At 43.7% G+C, this 21,285-nt stretch overlaps 1 protein-coding gene and 1 long non-coding RNA gene across 4 annotated transcripts in view; one reads left to right on the top strand and one right to left on the bottom strand.

Annotated features, from left to right (window-relative positions):
- PIK3CB (phosphatidylinositol-4,5-bisphosphate 3-kinase catalytic subunit beta) overlaps window positions 1-1,191 on the bottom strand; it is a 138,843-nt gene extending 137,652 nt beyond the window's left edge. For all 3 annotated transcript variants that reach the window (XM_068406030.1, XM_068406033.1, XM_068406031.1), the window contains exon 1: window positions 980-1,191. The gene's annotated coding sequence lies outside the window, so the exon portion shown is untranslated. The remainder of the gene's footprint in view (window positions 1-979) is intronic.
- On the top strand, window positions 630-17,867 carry LOC137666228 (uncharacterized). The gene is made up of 4 exons (XR_011048618.1): window positions 630-948; window positions 5,882-5,953; window positions 12,904-13,014; window positions 15,778-17,867. It is a non-coding gene; the product is annotated as an uncharacterized lncRNA (long non-coding RNA).
- The last annotated feature ends 3,418 nt before the right edge of the window (window positions 17,868-21,285 follow it).

Here is a 21,285-nt window from a genome sequence, read left to right as displayed (position 1 = left end):
CTTCTTGGTACATTAAAGAACCACCTGAAAAGGTGGGAGCACGCCGCTGCAGCTGAGCCTGCACACTGAAGCTGCAGTTAAGCGGAGAGCTGAGGTCATATCTGCACTCACAGAAATGTCGCAGCAAGGGGAATGCAGGTTAACGGGGATGGGCAGCGAGTAGAGGGGTGCGGCGAGCCCTTCCCCGGTGAAGGAGCAGGGAATCCCACCACGACCCCGGGGAGCGGCCCGACACGACGGTGGCTGCCCGCCGGTGCCGGTGCGCCTGAACGAGCCCGCGCCTCGCCGGCCGCCGCTCCCGAGGCCGGGCAGGGTCTAACAAACCCGGACACAGCGAGTGCAGGAGGAGTCAGCGGAGCTGCTCCCGGACCGGGCCTGCAGCCGCCCTCGGGGACAGGGGAAGCAGGAGGGGAGCTAGCAGTAGAGGGGGGCTCACGGCGCCGGTGCCCAGACCTCGGCCCACTGCGGCGAGGGGCAGATCCCACCGCGGGACGCTGAGGGGCGGCGGGGAAAGAGCTCTCGCTTTCTTCACGTGAGGGCAGAACAGCCCCGGCCCGTTCCCGGTGCAGGGAAGCCGGGAAGGAGGCGGGCAGAGCGGAGCTCAGCCCCGGCCGCGCAACCCCGCTAAGAAGTGCCCCGAGAGGGGTTGCAAACTGGGGCTTCACCCTGCTTCTGCGCTACCGAGCCGGGCCCCCCTTCTCGAACAGAGCACAGGACCCTCCGCCGCGGCCCCAAGCCCGGTATTCCGACTGGGAAGCGGCTGAACTCGTACCCGCGGGTGGAACCGCCGTGAGGAGCGGGGCACGGCAAGAGACGGGGGTCTCCGCCGAGGGCACCGGGGAGCGCTGCGGGGCCACGGCGCGGGGTGCTGCCCCCACGCCTTGCCCCGGCAGCCCGGACAAGGCTTCCCACGAGAGCCGTGCCTTCAGCTGCAGCGCTAAGACTCGAGTAAGCCCGATTGTTTTTTTTTTCTACTCACCCCCGTGCAGGCAGCAGAGCCGATTTCTACCTGGAAGGTTTGGGGTCGGTTTGTGTGAAAATGTGGCAGGCACCTCTCCCAAACATAATTTTTTCTCTTGGAGAGAAAACGCGTCTCTGGCTCGGAGCGCCCCGCTCCCGTCCGGTCAGCGCAGCCAAGCCGCCGCCTGCAGGCACCGGGGCAGGACTCCGTCCTCCCGCGCCGAGACCCGGACAGGCGACACAGCCCTTTTGTCTGTCCTCCGGCTCCTACTCCGCTCCGGGTGCCGCGCCTCAGCTCCCGGGGACGGACACACGGCGAGTGCCGCGGTGCAGCCGTACAGAACCACCTTTCGGGACCGCTCTAGCCCGCGGCACACCGCCACGGTAACTACACTAACCCGCATTAATTTGGCTCGCGTAGGAGCGGCACGGACACGGGTCTAAACGCGGACCCAGGCGCTCTCCTTCCGAGCCCCGTTTCCCCGACGAGCGGGACCCGCGGCGGCGGCGCGGGGCTCCGGGGGCCGGGCCGGGCCGGGCTGGGCCGCGCTCCGTCCCCGTGGTGCCTTTCCCTGCTCGGCGCAGCCACCGAAGCAGCGCGGACAGGGCAGTCACCGTGCTAGCGTTTCAAGTGTTTCTAGTTTCTTCCCCTTTTTCCTCTTCTTTTCCCAAACACTACTAGTCTTAAAGATCGCGGAGTATTTGTTTCCACAACAAATACAGGAGAACAAAGTTGTATGTAAACCCGGCATGCGAGGGTCTGTCCCGCACCCCGGCGCTCGTGAGAGCTAACAAAATGTATTGCGGGAAATTAAATATTCTGTCCTCAATGAAAATTCATCAGATTTAAGCTGTTAAAAGGCTGGCGGATGGAGGCGTTTTCCTGCGTTACCTACGCGCGGGAGCTCCGTGTCCCCGTGGGCAGCGGAGCGCGGAGGTGCCCGCGGGACCCGGCTCCTCCAGCCCCGCAGCCCGGGCCCGCTTCCCCCCTTCCTCTCCAATGCCCCTTTCGTTCCCTTTCTAAATGACACCTGAAGGCAGGGCTCGATCCTGGAGGGGCTGATTAGCGGCACAGCACTGGCTACCAGGAATAACCACCTTTGCAACCTCAACGCAACCACGATGAGAGACAAAATTGCACACCAGTCACTTAGACCCTAAACTCTGGCTTGAAAAAGCATTCATTTTCAGAACCTCACCTCTCACTTGGCCTGCAGATCACCTCGCTCATCTAGGGACACCACAAACACACACAATCTTACTTTCCTGTCTATTCAGGATTCCCAGCAGCACAGTCCCAAACATTTAATAAACACTCTTTAATTACATTACTTGGTGTGTGACACTAGAACAAGGAAATATTCACCTGGAAAGTGTCTTCTTCTGCATGAATGAGTCTCATTGTCAAAACCTTGAGCACATATAGGTGCGCATATGTTTTGCAGTGGAGAATTTAGTTTCTCGTTTATACTGTAAAGCTAAAAATTCTGGTAGCTTCAGGCTTGTTTTTACAAGCTCCCAGCCGTACAAAGATTTCTGTTTTTACAGGAAAAACTAAGCAGTCCATAGACCATGATGGCTGTACATCCATAATGTGAGCTTCATGAGGAACAGAGCAACTTTATTATGATCTGGACTGAAATCACATTGAATAGAAGCCCATCTAACAGGGCCTGAGGGAAAAGTCACAAATGGGCTCAATTCTATACCCCCTCCAATGGGAATTTTAGAGGGAAAGGTTTTAGGATCAGGAGAGTAGATTTCCCCCTTCAGCTGACACTGTGAAGAGACTTTTCACTATCCCATTTCATTTTGAGCCTGTTCCTACCACCTCGATATCAAAGACATCTATCTCATGAGAAAAGTCAGCCCCAAACTTTTTTCCTTATATTCCTACTTCCCATCTCTTCTCTACTCAGTTTCTTTTCTGTAGCCTGAGCCAGAGTCTTCACAACAGTATAGCTGTTTATGCTTAGAGGACAGGCTTACAGGAAAACAAACTATATATTTCACTCTACCATTTGGTAGTTCCTTTCTTTCATCTGAAAACACAGCCTGATCCAGGGAAGGTTCTTGAATTCACACAACCGGTTACATGATGAAATGCAAACAGTTTCTTGTGGTATTAAATGGCAGCCCGCAGCAGAGTTCAGGTTGGCTGTTATGGATTCACTAGTTACGGCTCTGCAGGATAATCCTGTGTTACCGCCATCCTGCAGTTAGTGGCCTACAGCAATGCTGCTGAATGCTGCAAATAAAAACAAACAAGCCAGCCTCCTCTTTTTAGACAGAGTAGAAATTATGTCTCTTTAGGAAGCTCGAAGCAAAGATCATTTGTATCAGAGTCTGACAACTTCCAAAGCAAGCTGCTCTTTCTAGCACTTTGAAATTGATGCTTATTTTTCTACAAAGCATGGGTTGGGAAAAAAAAAAAAAAGGAACAAAAAACCCCGAACCATACAAGTCCACTCATGTCCAGATCACCCTGAAGTTGCAAATTAATAGCATTATACAACAAAATTAGAGCCAAAGTAGGCTTCTCCCATTTTTGCTACAGAGATACACTGTTTAACAGATCATTTTTATGCAATAAAAAAATCTGCATGCTTGTTTAGACTGTTTTAAAAATTGCACTGTCAAAGATCCAAGCAGGGAAAATGGCACAAATCTCAGATTATTTGAAAAAAAGAGGCTTCAAGAAAAATTCATCCAACCAACCTAGGGACATCAAAGAGAATTTATGTCTTCTATTACTTCTCTGAGAACGTGAGTCCCAAGCTATAGCCATGATTCTCTCTGAACTCATCTAATCTACTCGAGTCTGTTTTCATCCAGGGTCTAGGATGTTACTGCTTTGAGGAAACAATATTTGAAAATGTTATTCGGGTTACAAGTTGAAACTTCTAAATTTAGGAGACATAGATCCACCAGCATAACGTAACAACATAACTGATGTGTTAGTGACTGGGAGAAGAGCAATTCCTCACCTGATAAAACTTTGCTGACAAAAGCCCTTTTAGAGACACAGTCATACTGGCAAAGCTGCTTTAATCTGGAGAGCCTGTACAACAGGCTTGAGACTGAAGTAAGCTCTAGCAGTTGACACTGTTAGTTAGCTGTGTCCATACCAGGAGTGCTTTGCTGTGGCAGTATACGGGGATACTCAGGCTCAATCTCGTGCCGGAGGCTCCCAGTCCTACAACAGACCTGGCCAGATGGGGACATGCTTGCACATGTTTGTAGCTATGTCGATTTTAGTTTGAGCGAGTAGCTCATGGCGACTCACTCAGGCCACTGAATTCGGGCAGCACATCTGTGTACTATTCAAGTTTTGTCTTTAGTATCTTCTTGAGATTTTGTGTGGGGCACATTCAGTGCTCTCTATCCACTTTCTGCAGGCTCCTGCAGGGGAGGTGCTGCCCTGGGAGCAAAGCTGTACAGATATAGCAACATGCTGTAAAATCCACATGTATACTCAGATTTTGCTATCTGCATTATGACGATGTAAGTCCTGCTCCTTTTCTGTTTTTGAGCAGCTAGAAGCAGTTGGACTTGGTTAAACCTAAATAGTCATGTCCCAAGGTCTTCCAGAACTTGCAGAAGGTGCTAGGTTAGCCAGGAACAGGGTGCTTTTGTTTTAAAATAGACTGTCCACATCCGGAGTTTATGTACATGTTACCTATATAAACAATTTGTGAATAACTCCATATACATATAAGCTTCTCCCCTATCTGCTTATTGAACAGAAGCCCTGGCTGAAACACTCGGAGAATACCCTGCCAGATCCAGAGGGCAGAGTTAAGGTGAGGGAGGACTACCATGCCCCTACAAACTGCATCTACCTCCTCTTAAAAACTTGAAGTGTTAGAAGCAGTCCACGTTCAGGAGGAACGTGTGGCATCACCACACTGATGTACGTGCAGCCTGCATGGACTGGAACAGTAAAGCCATTTCTGTTTTCTAAGCTCCCCAGTTGGAACTGGTGCACTTGACAATCTACCCCCTCCCAACTCTCACTGTGCCTCTACTGAGTACATGCTGCACTTTAAAACAATTAGAAGCACAAGTTTGTTTCCTTTTAAATGTAACTACTATGTTTCTAAAAAGATTAGAAGATTGCAAATTATATAACCAGGTTTGATCTGAGAACAAATCTGTTTTGTTGGATCAAACCACATACAATCTCTAGAGAATCAGGTTAAAAGTGATGTGATGGAAGTGATTTTCTTTCTTTGAGGGGAAAAGAGCTCAGCTTTAGCCAAAGGCAACTTCCAATTACACACAGTCCCCCAAAAACTTGACTGTGTAACCTGAAAGCACACACTCATTGAAGATATAGGTTGTGGTGCCAGTGGAAGGTGGATCTGTCCCTCAGACACCTGGTAAGTCCCTGCACTGTCCCAACCAACCAGTGGGCTTGGAAGCACAATGCAATCCCAAAACATTAAATTTCCCTTCATAGCAAGAACAGAAGCCTTGAAGAAGCTGAATATTTCAGTTTAAGCTCAGCCACCTAAATTCTGGAAGTTGATTTTTGTCTGTACAATCACCCCGAGGTCTTTTTGTTTATCTCAATCTTATTCCAACCTTCTGAGTACGCAAACACAAACTGGAAATCTACCAGACTTGGGACTTGGCATGACAGTTCCAGCTTGTTATACTTTTGACCTGGCCAGAAACAGCATATCAGACTTGCTCACAGTTTTCCATCATTTCTACTCTTGGTCACAATGACAGAAAGGAAATGCAGAGCAGACCAAAAAAAAAAAATTAACCAAACTTTCTTAGACTCTCAGAAGGCAGCCTGGTTCAAATCCAGTTGAGATGTAGATGAAAGTTCAGCCCATTCATTTCATTACAGTTTGTTTACTTACACATAATTTCATTTTAACTTGTTTCTCTTTTTTCATTCATTTTGTAGCTATCCCTTGAAACAAATAAAAGAGAGACACCCATTATAAGAATAGCTGTCAGAAGAAGTTAAGCCCCACAGGTGAGTCCAACCTATGCTAGGCACAAATAATTCCATGCCGGGACCCCAGGGTTCAAGTCAAAGGTTCTGTCAGAGCCAGGCAGCACAACCTGGTCAGACAGCAACAACTCTGCATGAAGCTCAGGACACACCAACATCCTCCCCGTGGTGTGACGAAGGGCTGGCCAGCGCAGCCCGCAGGGATGATGCTGATTGGAAAGGGGAAGAGTGGGGAATGCCATAAGTTTCAAAGATTCAGCCCATCTCCCAGAGACCTTTGCCAGAGCAGCTCCTGCAGAACTCTGGCCAAAGGCATGGGTGTGATGGGGCAGAAATACCCTCGGGACTTACAAGAATCGCCATGATGCCCATAGCAGGGTCCAGAATATATAAGTCACTTATGTTAGTTAACAACAAAATGCAATTATTTGCAAAATAAATCTCTCTCCCACTTCTTCCTTGTCCCTTTAGGTACCTAGTTATCTCCGTATCATCCATCTTTGTATTCCTGGTGCCACCGGTGTCTCATATTAGACATGAAATAATATTATTTGCATAGGAAGGCTACCAGCCAGTGTGCCACATGACTGAATATTGTATTGGGCCAGTTCTGTTCAATGGCTTCATCTTTGGCTTAGCTCTTGCAATGCCCACTAGATATGGAAGCATGTATTTCAGAGAATATATGCTAAAACCTTCAGCAGCTATTTGGAATAATAGTTCAAAAAAATTAAAATCTGTTCTTCTCCTGTGGTTCATTTTTAAATGGGCAGGGCGAAAGGCTGGATTTTTTTAACCTTGATTTTATCTGACTTAAATCAATAGCAGAGGAAATGAAGGGGTTTGGCTGTTTCTTTTCTTTTCTTTTCTTTTCTTTTCTTTTCTTTTCTTTTCTTTTCTTTTCTTTTCTTTTCTTTTCTTTTCTTTTCTATTTTTTTTAAAAAAAGATTTTTGCCTTGAGTGATTTGTTAGCTTTCAGTGCTTTGTGTATCCTAGCATCCTTACAGAGAGCAGCTCTGAAGATATGCACAGTATATCAAGGAACAAATGCAGCCCTATACGTGGCTTATGCTCCAATGAGGAGAAATAGGCTCAGCTTCACCTGATAACAATAACATCAACAATTACAACTCTCCTTAAAGCTTGAGTCTTTACTAGTTGATGTTATGATTAGAATAATGTACAGCATTTAAGCAGCATGTCACATTTTGGGCACTTCAAGTATTTTACAAACAGCATCATTGCTGGAAGGCATAAAGAGAGTTTTACTTGCTATTGGATCCTCCACTAGTCATTTAATGTCACATTTTTGTACACGTGGTTTCTCAGAATTAGGTAACGCACAATATCTTTAAACGCACCTGGGAACTCATGTCTAAATACTGATCATGATTGCTAACGTCAGACATCTCAGTTTGAAAATGTGATATTTAGAGCTTGACCATAAAAGGCATTAAAAATAATGAACGAAGGGTGCTTCAGCACAGACTTTCAAGGAAGACATTGCTCCCGCTGAAACCAAAAAAAGAGAGAGAGAAAGTCAGCAATCATTTAGTGCTACATGCCCTTGAAGAAATATTCCTGAGTACCACCCCAGAGGCAAACCCTCTGCTGTCCTGTAAAACTGCTATAAGGATGTAAAAGAGCGGTATCTCTGTGTAAAGATGTAAAGAGCTGCATCTCTTTTCCCTGCTTTTGCGAAGACTGCAAAGTGATAGAAACATCAGGGCTTTTAAACAGGCTTTCAGAATAATATGAAGCTAAATTTTGGTTCTTTTGAAGCTAAAAAGGAATTTCCCTCTTGATCTCAAGGGGAGCAGGACTTCCCCTACTGTTTAAGATTCCTCATAATGAAAAGGCACTTTTCTGTTTCAGTTCTTTCTGTTGGGTGAGGTGTTAATCCAGCACTGTCATGGCCTTGCAGCTATTTTGCACGTTTGCTGGGAATTAACAAAAGGAGAAACTAGAGTTTATGACACACTTGAAGCCTAGTTTTTCTAGTAAACTATACATTTACAAACCAAGTTTTTACAGCCACCTTTGGGATAGAGAAAAAAAAAAAGAAGTAAGGCCATCTATCCTTTCTTGCTCAAGTGTCTATGCATAGAATCTTGCCTACCTCCGAGACTTACTACCTTAATGTTACCTATAGAAGGACTAACGTGAGGGACAACCCAATAACTCATTGATTCATGGAGCTGGTGTAAGTCTGTATTTTGAGAAAACATTTGTTAGGAGGCCCCCCCGCACCTTTCCAGAGAGACTGTTAGATTTCAGTCATTGTTGTAGAAGAGATTCTTCCCTGAAGTTAGTAAAACACTTTTTTTTTTTTTTAAAGTGTGTTTTTATAAACAATTGTTTTCAGCTGAACAACGTAACAAAAAATCCCAGCTTGGTTTCAGTTTTTCATTAGAAATACCGTCAATTTTTGACAAAAAGCAAAACTGCATAACTATTAATTTGGGCAAAGGCCAGTTTCTCATTTAAAATTCTTTTGATAAAAGATTTCTGATTAGTATTGCCCTGGGTCTCCGAAATGCCTGGCTGAAATGTATCCTGGGCAGGAGCACAGGCTGGGATCTGGGTTTGAGTGATGCACAGGCCACCTGTGCCTTTACCTTCAGCCCACAGGCAGCAGTGATATGGTTGTCCCACGCTGCCGTGGAGCACCTCTGCTGCCTCACGCTCCAGCCAGAAATCAATCACCAGGTAAAATGCTTCAGGGAAGCGTTAGACCAGCAGTAAGTTTTGCTGCTATCTGACGGGAAGAGTCTTTTCACAGTTTGGTCTAGTATTTTAAAAGTGATGTTATTGTGCAGCAGCTCCTGCTATAGTACCTACAATTATTTGCTGGTGGGTTAGAGGCTGCTCCCACCTTGCACAACAGCTGTAAATAATACAGTGCTTATTGTGCAGATAGCAGGGTTATTCAGCTACAGTTTCCTCTCAATTTCAGTGTTTCTGAAAATTGGCAGAAGACCTATTTATCAGGATCATATGCCTATCACATCACCACAACCCTGATTAGACCAAAAAGAAGGAAAAATTGAGCTAATGTATCTTTTCCTAAACGGTGATAACTATAGTCAATCAATAGAACTGCTGTTTGTATGACTGAATTAGCTTACTTGTACCATTTCTTCCAATAGAACAATTATAAGATCCTTAAGGGCAGGGTGCCTTGTTCCCTCTTACCTCCTTGTATAATAATAAGCCACCAGGTTCTCCCACTCTACTTCCCCCTTTTCTTAAATGTTATTTCTGGAGTCCCGTTATATGTAGGCTGCAAGGCTTAGATCAGCTCTTTGGTGGCTGCATTAGTCAAACACACAGCAGATGTCAGTGCATTACAAAACTTGGTTTGAGAAGAATAAAAGAAGTTACAAATGAGAAAGTTAAACAAGAAAGCAAAAACGCAGGGAACTGCAAAGCTCTGAAGCTATCGAGGAGGTCATCCCTCCATGTTTGACACTATCTTGTTAACCACCAACACTGGGAGCATTACTACCACTTCACAGCTTCTCCTGTTGAACCCTTCTAAAGCTTTTAAACCTCTCACCCACTCAGGCCTCTCACCCACCCAGCACATGCTTCCCAGCTGGTACGAGAAAGTGATGCCTGTGTCTTTTTTCCCCTTTTCCACAATTCAGACTGTACAAGTGCAGCAGAGAGTGGAGCAAACTGAAAGCATCGCTGCTGCTCGCTTCATTCTGTAACTAGAGATTCTCTCCCCGCTTTAGGAAAGCCAGCCTAAGCAAAATATTTCCATGGCCCGGGTGTCACAGCTGAAACAGAGGTGGGTCATTTAGAGTCAAGCTACACATACCCTAAACCAGACCTCGGTCCTGCTCCTGCTTCTCCTGATTTCGTTGAAGTCGCAGCAATCCAGGAACAAAAGAGAGATCCAATTAAAGGCCTCCCTTGTTTCCCCCAGAACAGAGAGCGCCCTGGAAAAATAAACAGCCGCTCTCCCCCTCCGGGAGCTGCGCAGATAAAGCCGTGTGAGTGCGTAGGGACCCTTGGGCGATAAGGCACATTCTCAGGAAGCCGAGGACACACACCTCAGTCCAGGGGCTTCCTTACTTTGTACACCCAGTTTCCCTGCATGACACAGATCATTGTCTGGCAGTGGAAAGCCTCAGCTCCAGAAAGCAGCTCACATCCAACTGCCTCGCAGGAAACTGCAGAGAGGTTTTTTTTTGTCCTTCTTGGAGAAGCAAGGCAGAATGTTTATCTTTCTTATCTCAGAAAGGAAACCTATGGGAAATGCTATGCCATATTCTCCACTGTTCTCCTGTCATATAATTATAATGCATTACAGAAAGCAAAATCTTTTGGAAAATCAGTAGGGCTAATGAGAAGACAATCCCTTATTAGAAGGTGCCTTCCTTTTCTTTCCAAATTCTACAAGTCTCATCTGAGTAGCCATTGGTATAAAAACAAAAGATGAGCTAAATGTTTGTGTCAGGAAAACACAATGCACCCTGAGTGTCCCGTGGCATTAGGAGAATAATTGTTACACAAGACAAATCTCTTTTCCCCAAATAATGAGCCAAGGCCAGATTTTTTTCAGACTTCAAAGAAAGAACACAGTAGGGCCTTTCCACTGCCAAATTGCTAAGTGGAATAAAAAATTGTGATTTTGCCATTAAATACTTGGTATAAATTCAAGAGTTCTTTGGGTGTTTTTTTTTTGGTTTTTTTTTTTTTACATTCTGTACTGAAAAAGGATGAATTAGAATTTCAAAGGCTCTAAGCGGTCACTAGAGAAGAAACTGTGCACGATGCACAGCTTACAGCGTTTATGATCACAAACCCCGCTAAGCTGTGTTCTGTATATTATTGAGGTCAGCACAGATTACACCAAAGCAGCATCTAACAGTGACGATCAGTATGCGCCTTACGTTCTGCCAACAGAATTTTCCCTTGAAGATTTACTACAAAGCTCACAGTATTTGTCTAAATTCCACTGTAATATATTAAAAAAAAAAAGACTCAGAAATAGTTAGGAAGGCTGACATGAACAACATCTCTAATGAACTTTAATTTTCTTAGTGAAATGCTTAATGAAAATCTGATTAAGAGGATACTGACACTATATGAGAGGATGATAACAAACCCAGCTCTCCAACACAGTCACTGCAGAAACTTTAAAGAGCTTGGGACTAGATTTTAAAGAGTTGAGCACACACAGATAGGCACAAATACATATTTCAAGGACTGCTTGGCACTCAGTTGGTACCACTGTGACTCTAAGAAACAGATCTTTATTAAAAAAAATATATCTGAACTGCTGAGCTCTTTTCAAATTTAGCTACTTGCTACCAGACCTAGATCCTAGATGGGAACCAAAGCTCTTTGAAAGAAAGTACGATCCATCCATATTAGTTTCCATTTCTGCAGCCTGTACTCCTCAGGACTGCCTACAGACACACACTCAGGAAATTATACTGAATTAATGTTTAAAGTGGATTAATTAATTGGCCTCAGTCCCCAACTTATTCACAATCAAGAGGCTTTCAAGTTAACTAAGTTAAAGGCAGTTTAGAGCACTCAAATTCTAAAAAGAATTCCTATACAGCATTTTAATGCCATTAAAGTAATTTATTTTAAATTCACATCTTCACTTAATTTGTTGGTGGGTTTTTTTTTAAGCCTTCCTATGTAAATGGGTGCTAGGGCAACACAGAAAAAGGAGTTCAGATAAGTAAACTTGTCATTTTTAAAGTGAACAAAGAAAATGTTTAATATCAGCAAATGTTCCCAGATCATTTCATGAGGGCTCTACAAGCAAGCTTTGAAAATGTGCTGTTTTTTTAGGCAAATGTCAGTACAACAGCAAGAAGCCTGTCAAATGAGAACGCTCCCTCGTCGGTATTTGGCCCCCAGTGTAATATGTACAAGTGCCTGAAAGTGCTTACAGGTATTCCAGGCTTCTCCGTTGTTTAAGTAAAACTGAACATTGTCACCCAAAGAATCAGATAAAAATAATGAGAATAAAGTAACCCGTGTGAGCCCTGCCAAGCCGCCACGGGAGCGCAGGAGGTGTGCTGAAGGGAGTCCCCAGCCCTCACAGCTGCGGGGCAGCTCAGCCCTGGCGCCCAGCAGGACGGGGGCTCGGGGGCTCGGTTGCTCCCACAGAGACCTGAGGTGGAGGATGGCCGGGGTCCTGCTGCGCCGCCTCTGAGCTCACTGCCTGCCTGTGCTGCCCGTGCCTAAGGCAGGTCTAACTGCAGGGGTCAAAAAGCAGGTGCAAGTGTGTGTGTTTCTACCTTGTGACACCCTCCTCCTGCCTGTCTGGGACCTGGAGCAACACAGGCCTGTCGGTATGGATACTTTGACAGTTACTGAAGTGTACTAAATTCACTACTATTGGCTTTTTTAGCTGTGGTTGGAATTTTTATTTACTATACAAATACATCTCTCATTGCTTCTCTTTTCTCAGTTGCTTAAAAACAAATGGTTTGTGTTGACCAAGGTCTACTACTTGTCAGCTACCTTCAAGTTTAGGTGCCTTGTAATATCTCATGTTAACAGGAAACCCCTCAGCTCTTGTTGTAAAATATTGCAAGCCTAAAAGCTTAAATAAGGTGTATGGGAGAGAAATTATTTATTCAGACTTCAGTATTTGTCATATTTGCTTGCATTAACAATAGTAAACTGCAAAAGCAGACAGCACACAACTGGCACGACAGGCAGCGAGACAGCTTTGCAGAACAGTGTCTGTAGAAGGTTTCTCTGAAATGTGACTGCAATACTGCTGTAGTCCTCATGGCCCTCCTCAGATTGAAATCTAATCATAGTAAACATGGATCACACCTCCAGATGAGGCCTCAAAAGCAGCTGATTTTAACTTTACGTTCCTCTATGTGGAACTGTTACCTGTATCTGGTTATATGAACAACACCTAGAGAACACCACAGTCTAGATTTGCTCCCTAACCCAGTTTATTTCCCACTTTCCACTCACAGAATGAAGACACGATGCCCTTCAGTTGCTGCTACTACCGTCCTAAGTGCTGTGGGAACACTCTTACTGCCCTTTCTCTGGAAGGACCTGGTCATAATTTGACCAAGAATAAGGTTAGCCCTCTACTCGCACAGAAAAACAACTCCAAAACAAGATGCACTCTTTGTCTGTGAGATTCTAACTTCATTGTTTATTGCTTTACAATGGCTAAAAAAGTAATAATCCAGACTCATATACTGTTTAGAAAACAACCATGGAAAAAAGCAGCCAGCCTATTACTGATACTCCATTGCCATTGCATTCCCCTGCTTTCATAGGACAACTTAACTACTTAAAGCCCATTTACAGCGTAATTCAGTGAACTGAAAAACAAGAACCTCCACGCTATTATTAGGTTTCATCTACATATTAGGTTTCATCTGCCTTTCCTCATTTGAGAACAGGGCTACATACAGACACCACAGCTCTGGAATAAATAATTACAATAGAAAATGTTTGTCCCAGAGCCTGCACTTATCAGTTACAAGAATAATAGTGACTACACAGTTTAGTATGTGAAGGAAGGACTTGATACACAGAAAGGCACTCTTTAACTAGCTGTGTTTTCTAGCTAGACAAGCTTTTTTTTAAAAGAACATAACCAGAACTGGAAGCCAGAAGAAAAGGCGTACCATATTTCCTGGGCATTCAGTAGTCTGTAGAAAGATTTCACTGGAGCCTTTAAAGCAGTATTAAGACAAACTAAAACAAAACAAGAGCATCTGTAGGTTAAGCAGCAATATAACGTTTCTTTTATCTCAAATAAATTTAACCTGATCAAAAAGCTATTTAAAATGCAATGTAATTATTATGGACATGTTCTTTGTTGCTTATATTGTAATGAAAATAGTATTTGCTGCCTTTCAGTGCTTTGTATACATCCTGGGATCATAATGCAACTAATAGAATATGGAAAACAGAAGCACTGAGTTTCTTTGCTGTGAAAGCTGTACTCCTACTCAAAGCAGGGACTTCATTACAAAGCTATTTTCAGTGGGTGTCGAACTGCTTGAATGGAAGCAAGTAAATACTCCTATTTATGTTGCACTCACGTAGTAGCACAAAACAGCTCAAGAGAGGACAAGGCTGGAGACACAGTTGTAACTCCAAAGCCCTCACACCAACCTGAGTTTGAGGTTAAATGTGCTCTGCTGCAAAATCCACTTTTGAAAGTGGATTTGAGCTTTCTGAAAGCACACAGCTCCTGCCTAGACACACAGGCAGGCAGCGCTGGGACCAGAATCGGGCAGCACCAACTACTCTGGAAATTTCACCCCCTGTGTGAACTCCAATTGCTTTTTAAGGATTGAAATAATTCAGGATGTAGGTAGTTTCTGATCATGTGGATTTTCAGATAAGGACAGAAATTAAAGAACAAGCTTCTTTTCATCACAGTTTCTCCAGGTCCCTCACACACAGATGAATCAAGCTAGGACCACAGGTCACTTGCTCTCGCTTTAAACTCCTCTGACAGATCTCTTGCTACCTCTGGCTTTTGTACAAGGCTGAAAGAGAAATCTCTTTCCACCGAGAAAGAGAAATCTCAGCTTCACTAAAGCAAGAAGTAGTTTACTGTTGACTTTACAAGGTCCAGGTTTACATGGGTCTTAACAGCAACTAAAATTACAAGAAATTGCTATGTCTACAAAAATCAAAGCTCAGAATAATTCACTGAAGTGCAGTAGTTGCACATAGGCAAGATCCTAATCAGATGCTTACAAGGATGTATGACAACTGCTGTAAAAAGGCTATTTTTTTTTTTTAAGTATCAGTGCCACAAAACTGTTCCTCTCTCAAGAGGGTCTTTTAAAAAATGTAAGTAATTTTGGAGCAAAATACTATCTGAAGTAAAGGTATACATGGTATATCAGTGAGACATTTAAAAACCACAATTATCAGATATTTCCCATTGAAAAATATAATACATAACACTAGATGAAGTATCTAATATTCATATACATATAACAAAGGTATTCAGCATCAGTTTCCCTGAGTATATTACTGTCAGAGGGAGAAACACACCACTTCATTCTCCGCTTTTCAAGTAAAAAGTTTATCCCCTATACAGCTTTTAAAAAGCCACAGAAAAGGAGCTGTCAAAGCAAACAGAGAGGAACTGCCTGTTGGTAATACTCATTGAAGTGAGGCAGTGTACTGCTGTAGATTCATAAAATTTTAAATCTGTGCATGGTTTTGGATTTCCTCACACACTGTCTCCAGCTGCCTTCTGCTCTGGTGTTTCCTAAAGCAGCCCAATTATCATCACCCAATTAGTGCTGGAGGAAAAAAAAGGGCTTCTGTCAGACAGAACTCCTTAAACAGTTTACTACAGGTTCTTAAGGACATGAATAGGGGTTTACAACCTATTGTAAAGATTCATGCATCAAATACATTCAAATTTGTGAGACAAAAGGAGTAGAAAATGAATTAAAATTATTTACCACTGAATATAGTGAGGTTTGTGAAAATATTGGCAGTAGAAGTGTATAGTAGAGATCCTTATCGCAGCAGTTCAATCACAGGTGTTTCCCCATATTACTAGATTATCCTTATCCAGAATAAATATTTAATGTTAGTATTAACAAAGAAAATCTGTAGCTCTAACAACAATCTCTGTGTATTTAAAGCTCAGTGATGATTATCCACTTTAAAATCAATTGAATAGTAAGTATTAAACAATTTTACACAATACACATTTTCAAATTGTAAAGGAAAAGTTTCCAGTCCCCAGAGGCACCTCTTCACAAGCCAAGACTCAAGTCAGTTCTCCCTGCTGGGATGCAACCCATTCAGAGCAATGCTCTTTAGCTGCCTTGACTGATTTTTTTTCTCCACAGGTGCCTTCACTATGCACAAGTTATGCATTAATGTAACACATCGATCCACTGCAACGGAGGACTGGCTTGCTGACAGCAATTTGTTGCTCGTACCTCTCAGGAGGCTTCAATTCAACTCACAGACTTTTCTCCTACTTTGTAAATCCCCTCCGCTTAGCAGCTCAGTGCAAATTTACCTCTGGTGTAAATAGCAGTGCTGAACCAGGGTGGGATGATTTTAAGGAATCATTTGAGTATACTAGTAGTGATTAATTCTTGACGACTTGTGATTTAAGGTCTGATCTTGCCCGAGCAGGAGCTGGGAAGGCTCAGAAGAAGACCCCTGAACCCGACACCCACAAAGCCTGTGGCATCCTTTCTGCCAGCGACAGAGCTTTGTGTTTTTGGAGGGGGGTGTCCAAGAATCCTCCTACGTTAAAATGCCCCAAATATTAGAAAGATGCAGCAGTTGGATGGCACTATGCTCCTACCAAGAAAAGTCTAAAGCCCACATTTGTGATACAGAAAATACTAGGAAAGGATTCTCAGGGTATTTTGGATGTCTGAAGAACACAGACCCCAGCACAGGCAGTGGGATGTGTAGCTCAGGCGACGCTGAAAACATCACGTAAGATTCACGGGATGAAATGAGAAATGTGTTTCCTGCTATAACCTTCTCTGAGGCGGCATATGAGTGCAAAATGGATTTGATTAATTTCATGCAGCTTAGATACTAGGTGTTTCTTCCCAGCTTTAAACACTTGAGTACTCTCAATACACACCTAAACACAAATTCAGCTCGCATACAAAGCTCCCATCTTGTTTTCTAACTCTCAGAAGCAGCATAGCAAAGAAAGAAAGGGCAGCAGAGACACAGGCTTCTACTGCTAAACTTCTCCACTTTTCTTCATTTTCTAACTTTCAAAGCTCTTCATAGCCTTCTAATTTTCCTAATTTTAACCTCTTTCTCATGAGTTTCTTCTGACAGGTCTTTCATCACCAATATGTTCAGGCTTGACTTTCCACCTCTTCTGTCCCCTCTCTATATCTCGTGCCTTGCACATCCCGCCACCCTGACAGCAAACTGACTCTGTGTAAATGCCTTTCCCTCCACCACTGAGCATAGACACATATCCCGCCTTTCCTGGGGGGCTTTGCCCCTCTCTCAACCTTTCCTACCTTCTTTTCTTATGAATTATCGAGACTGCAAGTTCTGCTGACCTCCTTTATTCACTCTTCTTTTTGCATTATTCTTTCTCAAAATTTTATAAGTGGTTTGGGAAAGATGAAAATCATCCCTCCCATTAGAATAACTTTATTAGGGAACTTAGAGAGGTAGAAGATGACAGACCATCAACTCATAAGCCACATGTGGTACTCTGAGGTCTCCCAGTGTGCATTTGCTCCACCCCTGCCACGTCTCTACAATCACTCACTTTTCCAATCTTCCTTTTCCCAGTTTCTTCTCTCCTAATAATTCCCATCCTTCTTTCTTTCTAACCAAGCAACTCTTCTCCCTCCAAATAGTCAGTTTCTGGAAAAACATATCACAAGTTGTTTTCTTTTAGCCTTTCCTTTTTCAAAGCCGAAGTACATCTGCCTGGATTTCATTATTTTGTATGGCATTTTCTTCCTTTTTTTTTTTCCGTTTTGGGAGAAAAAAGATCACGATCAACTAGGTTGGAAGAGACCTCTGGGATCATCGAGTCCAACCTTTGACCCAACACCACTGTGTCAACTAGACCATGGCACTAAGTGCCACATCCAGTCTTTCCTTAAACACCCCCAGGGATGGTGACTCCACCACCTCCCTGGATAGCCCATTCCAATGCCTAATAATCCCTTCGGTGAAGGAATTTTTCCTAATGTCTAACTTGAACCTCCCCTCACGCAGTTTGAGGCTATGCCCTCTAGTCCTGTTGCTAGTTGCCTGGGAGAAGAGGCTTTTACAGTATTGTCCTGGTTTGGCCCAAACCAGGCCAATTAGTCTTAGAGAAACCAAGGTCACTGCTAAATTCCTCACTGCTTACGAGTGAAGAGCCAAAGGGGGGTCGCAGCTGCAGGGGGGAGCAGACAGGGCAGGTGACCCAAGATTGACCAACAAGGTATTCCATCCCACACACGTCATTCTCACTTTCCTATTTATCACTAACCCACTGCCTCCTGGAGGTGGGGCCCAGGAGGGAGGGGCCCTCCTCTCTCCCACTGATTGGTACCAGCTTTGCCAATTTTCCAGTTAAAAGCCTGCAGGTGTGATGGCAGGGAGAGCTATTGCATTTTGCCCTCTGCCCGTGCTGGGTGGAGCTACTGCATTTTCTCCTCTGCCCGTGCTGGGGGGAGCAACTCTGCCTGAGGAGGATTTCCAACTCTCAGTCTTGGCTTTGTATATATTTGTATATATTTGATTATTTCTATTATTATTGTTATTATACTCTTTTTCATTATTATAGTTTATTAAAACTGTTTTAACTTTCCAACCCATAAGTCTCTCTCCCTTTTCCCTTTCCCTTGGGGGCTGGGGGGGAGAGGGTTAACAGAGAGCATCTGCCACCTGGTTAATAGCTGGCCCAGCTTTAAACCGTGAAAAGTATTTGACATGAAATTTTAGAAAATCAAGGTAAAAATTAGACTCTAAAGAAAATAAAGTACGTTTAACAGAACACCATTCTTTATCAGCGTTTTCTTTCGAGCGGCCTGAATTAATCTACCAGGGGTTAAAAAAGTGGCCAAGAGTCTGATGAGGTGGTATGGGGAGGAAGATGGAGATGAAGGGGTGGGAAACCTTTGTGAGCAAACCCTGCACCCTTGTGTCCTCCTGCTGAGTACAGCTCAAGAGCCAGTCTACTCTAGATGAGTATAAGCAGCAACATAGGGCATGAAAGAAGAGCATAATACTGCATCAGATCCTCCTTCTGTAGGCTCTTTCAGTAGCAACAGCTTCTTGTGAATATAATCACTTTATCTTGTGGTTTTAAATCCAGGCCTGCCTCCAAATAGCAGAAATCTCTATCAGAGATAATTGCTTTTGGCTAGAAACGATTGGTAATGATGACTGATAATGGTTGTGCAATTATTGTTTAAATGATTATTTTTACTTAACAAACACCAACAGAGCCTGCGTATTACTTCGTACCTATGCATTTGCACTGTTTCTAGGCATTATTTCTCACAATGCTTCTGCGTGGATGCACAGAGGGTGCAGCTCACCCACTGCTACAACCCAGCCTACGCAGAAGAGGCACAGCCTAAGGGGGCCCCCTCGGTGCTACTGACCCTCGGTGCTACTGACCCTCGCTCTGTGCGGGGGCACTTCTGTGCTGCGTGGCTCAGCCCGCTCACCAGTTTTCTCCGGTTGCTGCCCCCTGCTCTTTCCTTGGCACATCTGCATCCACCTACAGCCTCCCAGATTAAGCTCAGGGGCTTGGGTGATGAACACATGAGATCCCTGATGCAGGTGTGAGGCTCCCCTTGTCATCACAAAGCAAACAGGGCTGGAACCTGCCTGCAGCACAGACCTGAGGGCCCATGCTCTGATGGGGCTGCCGTGGCTCTTGGGGGTCCCAAGGCAAGGGTAGCAGTCCATCCGTGCTCTACATGAAGGACACCTAACACCGAGGGTCCCAGGGAGACCAGGCTACCTGCCCTTGTCACTGCCCTGTGGGGACCTTGGGGACCAGCCCGTGCTCGACTGGGTCAGCAAGAGTGGACGGAGCCAGGCGAATTGCTTCCATACGCAGCCCAGGCATCCTCAGCCGGCCAAATCTGCTATTCTTAATTGGTATTATTTACAAATGCATTGGATTTCTTTTTCTCTTGTTTTAGTTAGTTCCAGGAGCTATGGACGAAATTCAAAAAAATAAAAAGCTGGGGGCTTTTTGGTTGGTTGGATCTTTTTTCTTTGGATAAGACAAATAGGGAGATTAAAAGCATCTCTAGGCTTTCTATATACTCGTGGGAAGAGTAATCTCTATTAACATAATCAATGAAATCGCCAGATGGAATCAAAACTGTTTATACAAGCAATAGTTAGAGGACTGGTACAATACTATATAGGTGGAATATATGGTGCTAAATTCAGCCTCCTTTTCAGTAAGCACAGCATTATATAGTTTTCTTATGCTACTTAAGATCAAAAGACCACTTTGTCTTCACGTATGGCATAATCCTGTTGTATTAAAAAAATAAAAGTATAAGGGAAAAAGTACTTGTCGCTACTGTCTCACCATACCTATGTGGTGGGGTAGAATGAGAGTCTCTTTTCAAAGTGTTGCACGATGTAAAGCTGTCCTTTATTTGTGTTAAGGAATGCAGCATTAAAACCAGGCTTCTCTGCGGGACATCTCTGGGGGACCCAAAGGAAGCCTTGTGCAAAGTGCTTCCTGCATTTTGCTGCTTCTCCTGGGAGGGGATTAAGATTAGGGACCTAATTCCACTGAATATCCTCAGTTTTTTTAGCTGTCCACAGAACTGGCTTCCTGCAAAGAACCTCATCTAATTAACTTAAACTCATGACTGACTTACACGTGCTATGTTATGAAATATAGATATGATGGCATGTTTTCATACTGCATAGCTGAACTGTCCTTCCCCACAGTGCCATCAGGATGGCACTGTGAGCAATATGTTTAATGTAGGCACACTGCCAGCAAATATAGATGTTTCCTGTCCTTTCTTGGGTCCCTCACACTATCTTGCCTAAAAGATGGAACATATTCCGCAGTTCTAATAACAAACATTGTAACCTTGCAAATAGCGACACTTGGAGTTTTCTTTAATATTTATATTTTTTGACCCCAAAAGGGAAAAGAATTTACCATACATAGACTGGAAAAACAGTGTGCTAATTTCACTTATCAAAGGCGTTCAAAACCAAAGAGCCTGCCACTAATAACTGTGTTAAAAAATACTCTTGAACGCAACATGCGTTACTGTACTTTAGTACATGCTGGTACCCTGCTCTAAATGTCAGTATTTTCACAGCGTAATTCATGTCAGCTCCCAGCTCTTATGACATCAGATGAGTTCAAAGGAACACAGTTTTCTGCTTTATAAAAACAGTTTAAAGATAAAAGCCATTTTCAACTAAAAAAAAAAAAAAAGGGAAATGAAACTATTAAGCACTGCATTAGCCAAACAATTCTATGAAAGACAAACGCCAACCAAAAGAAGATGACAGAATTTTATAGTGAAACTATATTAGATCAACTGATCAACTGCCGTTGCTTAACGCCTTACACAATGCTCAGTGTCTTTCCTACTAAATCATGCAGCTGAGGAAGTGGTAAAAATCGTATCAGCTATTGAACAGAGGAGATTGAAACAGAACTATCCTCCTTTACATCACTGGACTATGTTTCACACAGTAATGTAATGTAATGTTTAATACAGCAATACATTAATAAGTAATACTATCGATAAAACAACTTTTCTATCTGCATGGGTATGCAGAAAAGAGAAAGGGACAGAGTATTATTTTCTATATTGATAATTAAAACAAATAAATATCAATCATATGGCTTTAAGCCATAA

This window comes from Nyctibius grandis, chromosome 8 (assembly GCF_013368605.1).
Source record: "Nyctibius grandis isolate bNycGra1 chromosome 8, bNycGra1.pri, whole genome shotgun sequence".
NCBI lineage: Eukaryota > Metazoa > Chordata > Aves > Nyctibiiformes > Nyctibiidae > Nyctibius > Nyctibius grandis.
Note: the sequence above shows the minus strand (reverse complement) of the source record. Positions and strands in the feature narration are given on the sequence as shown.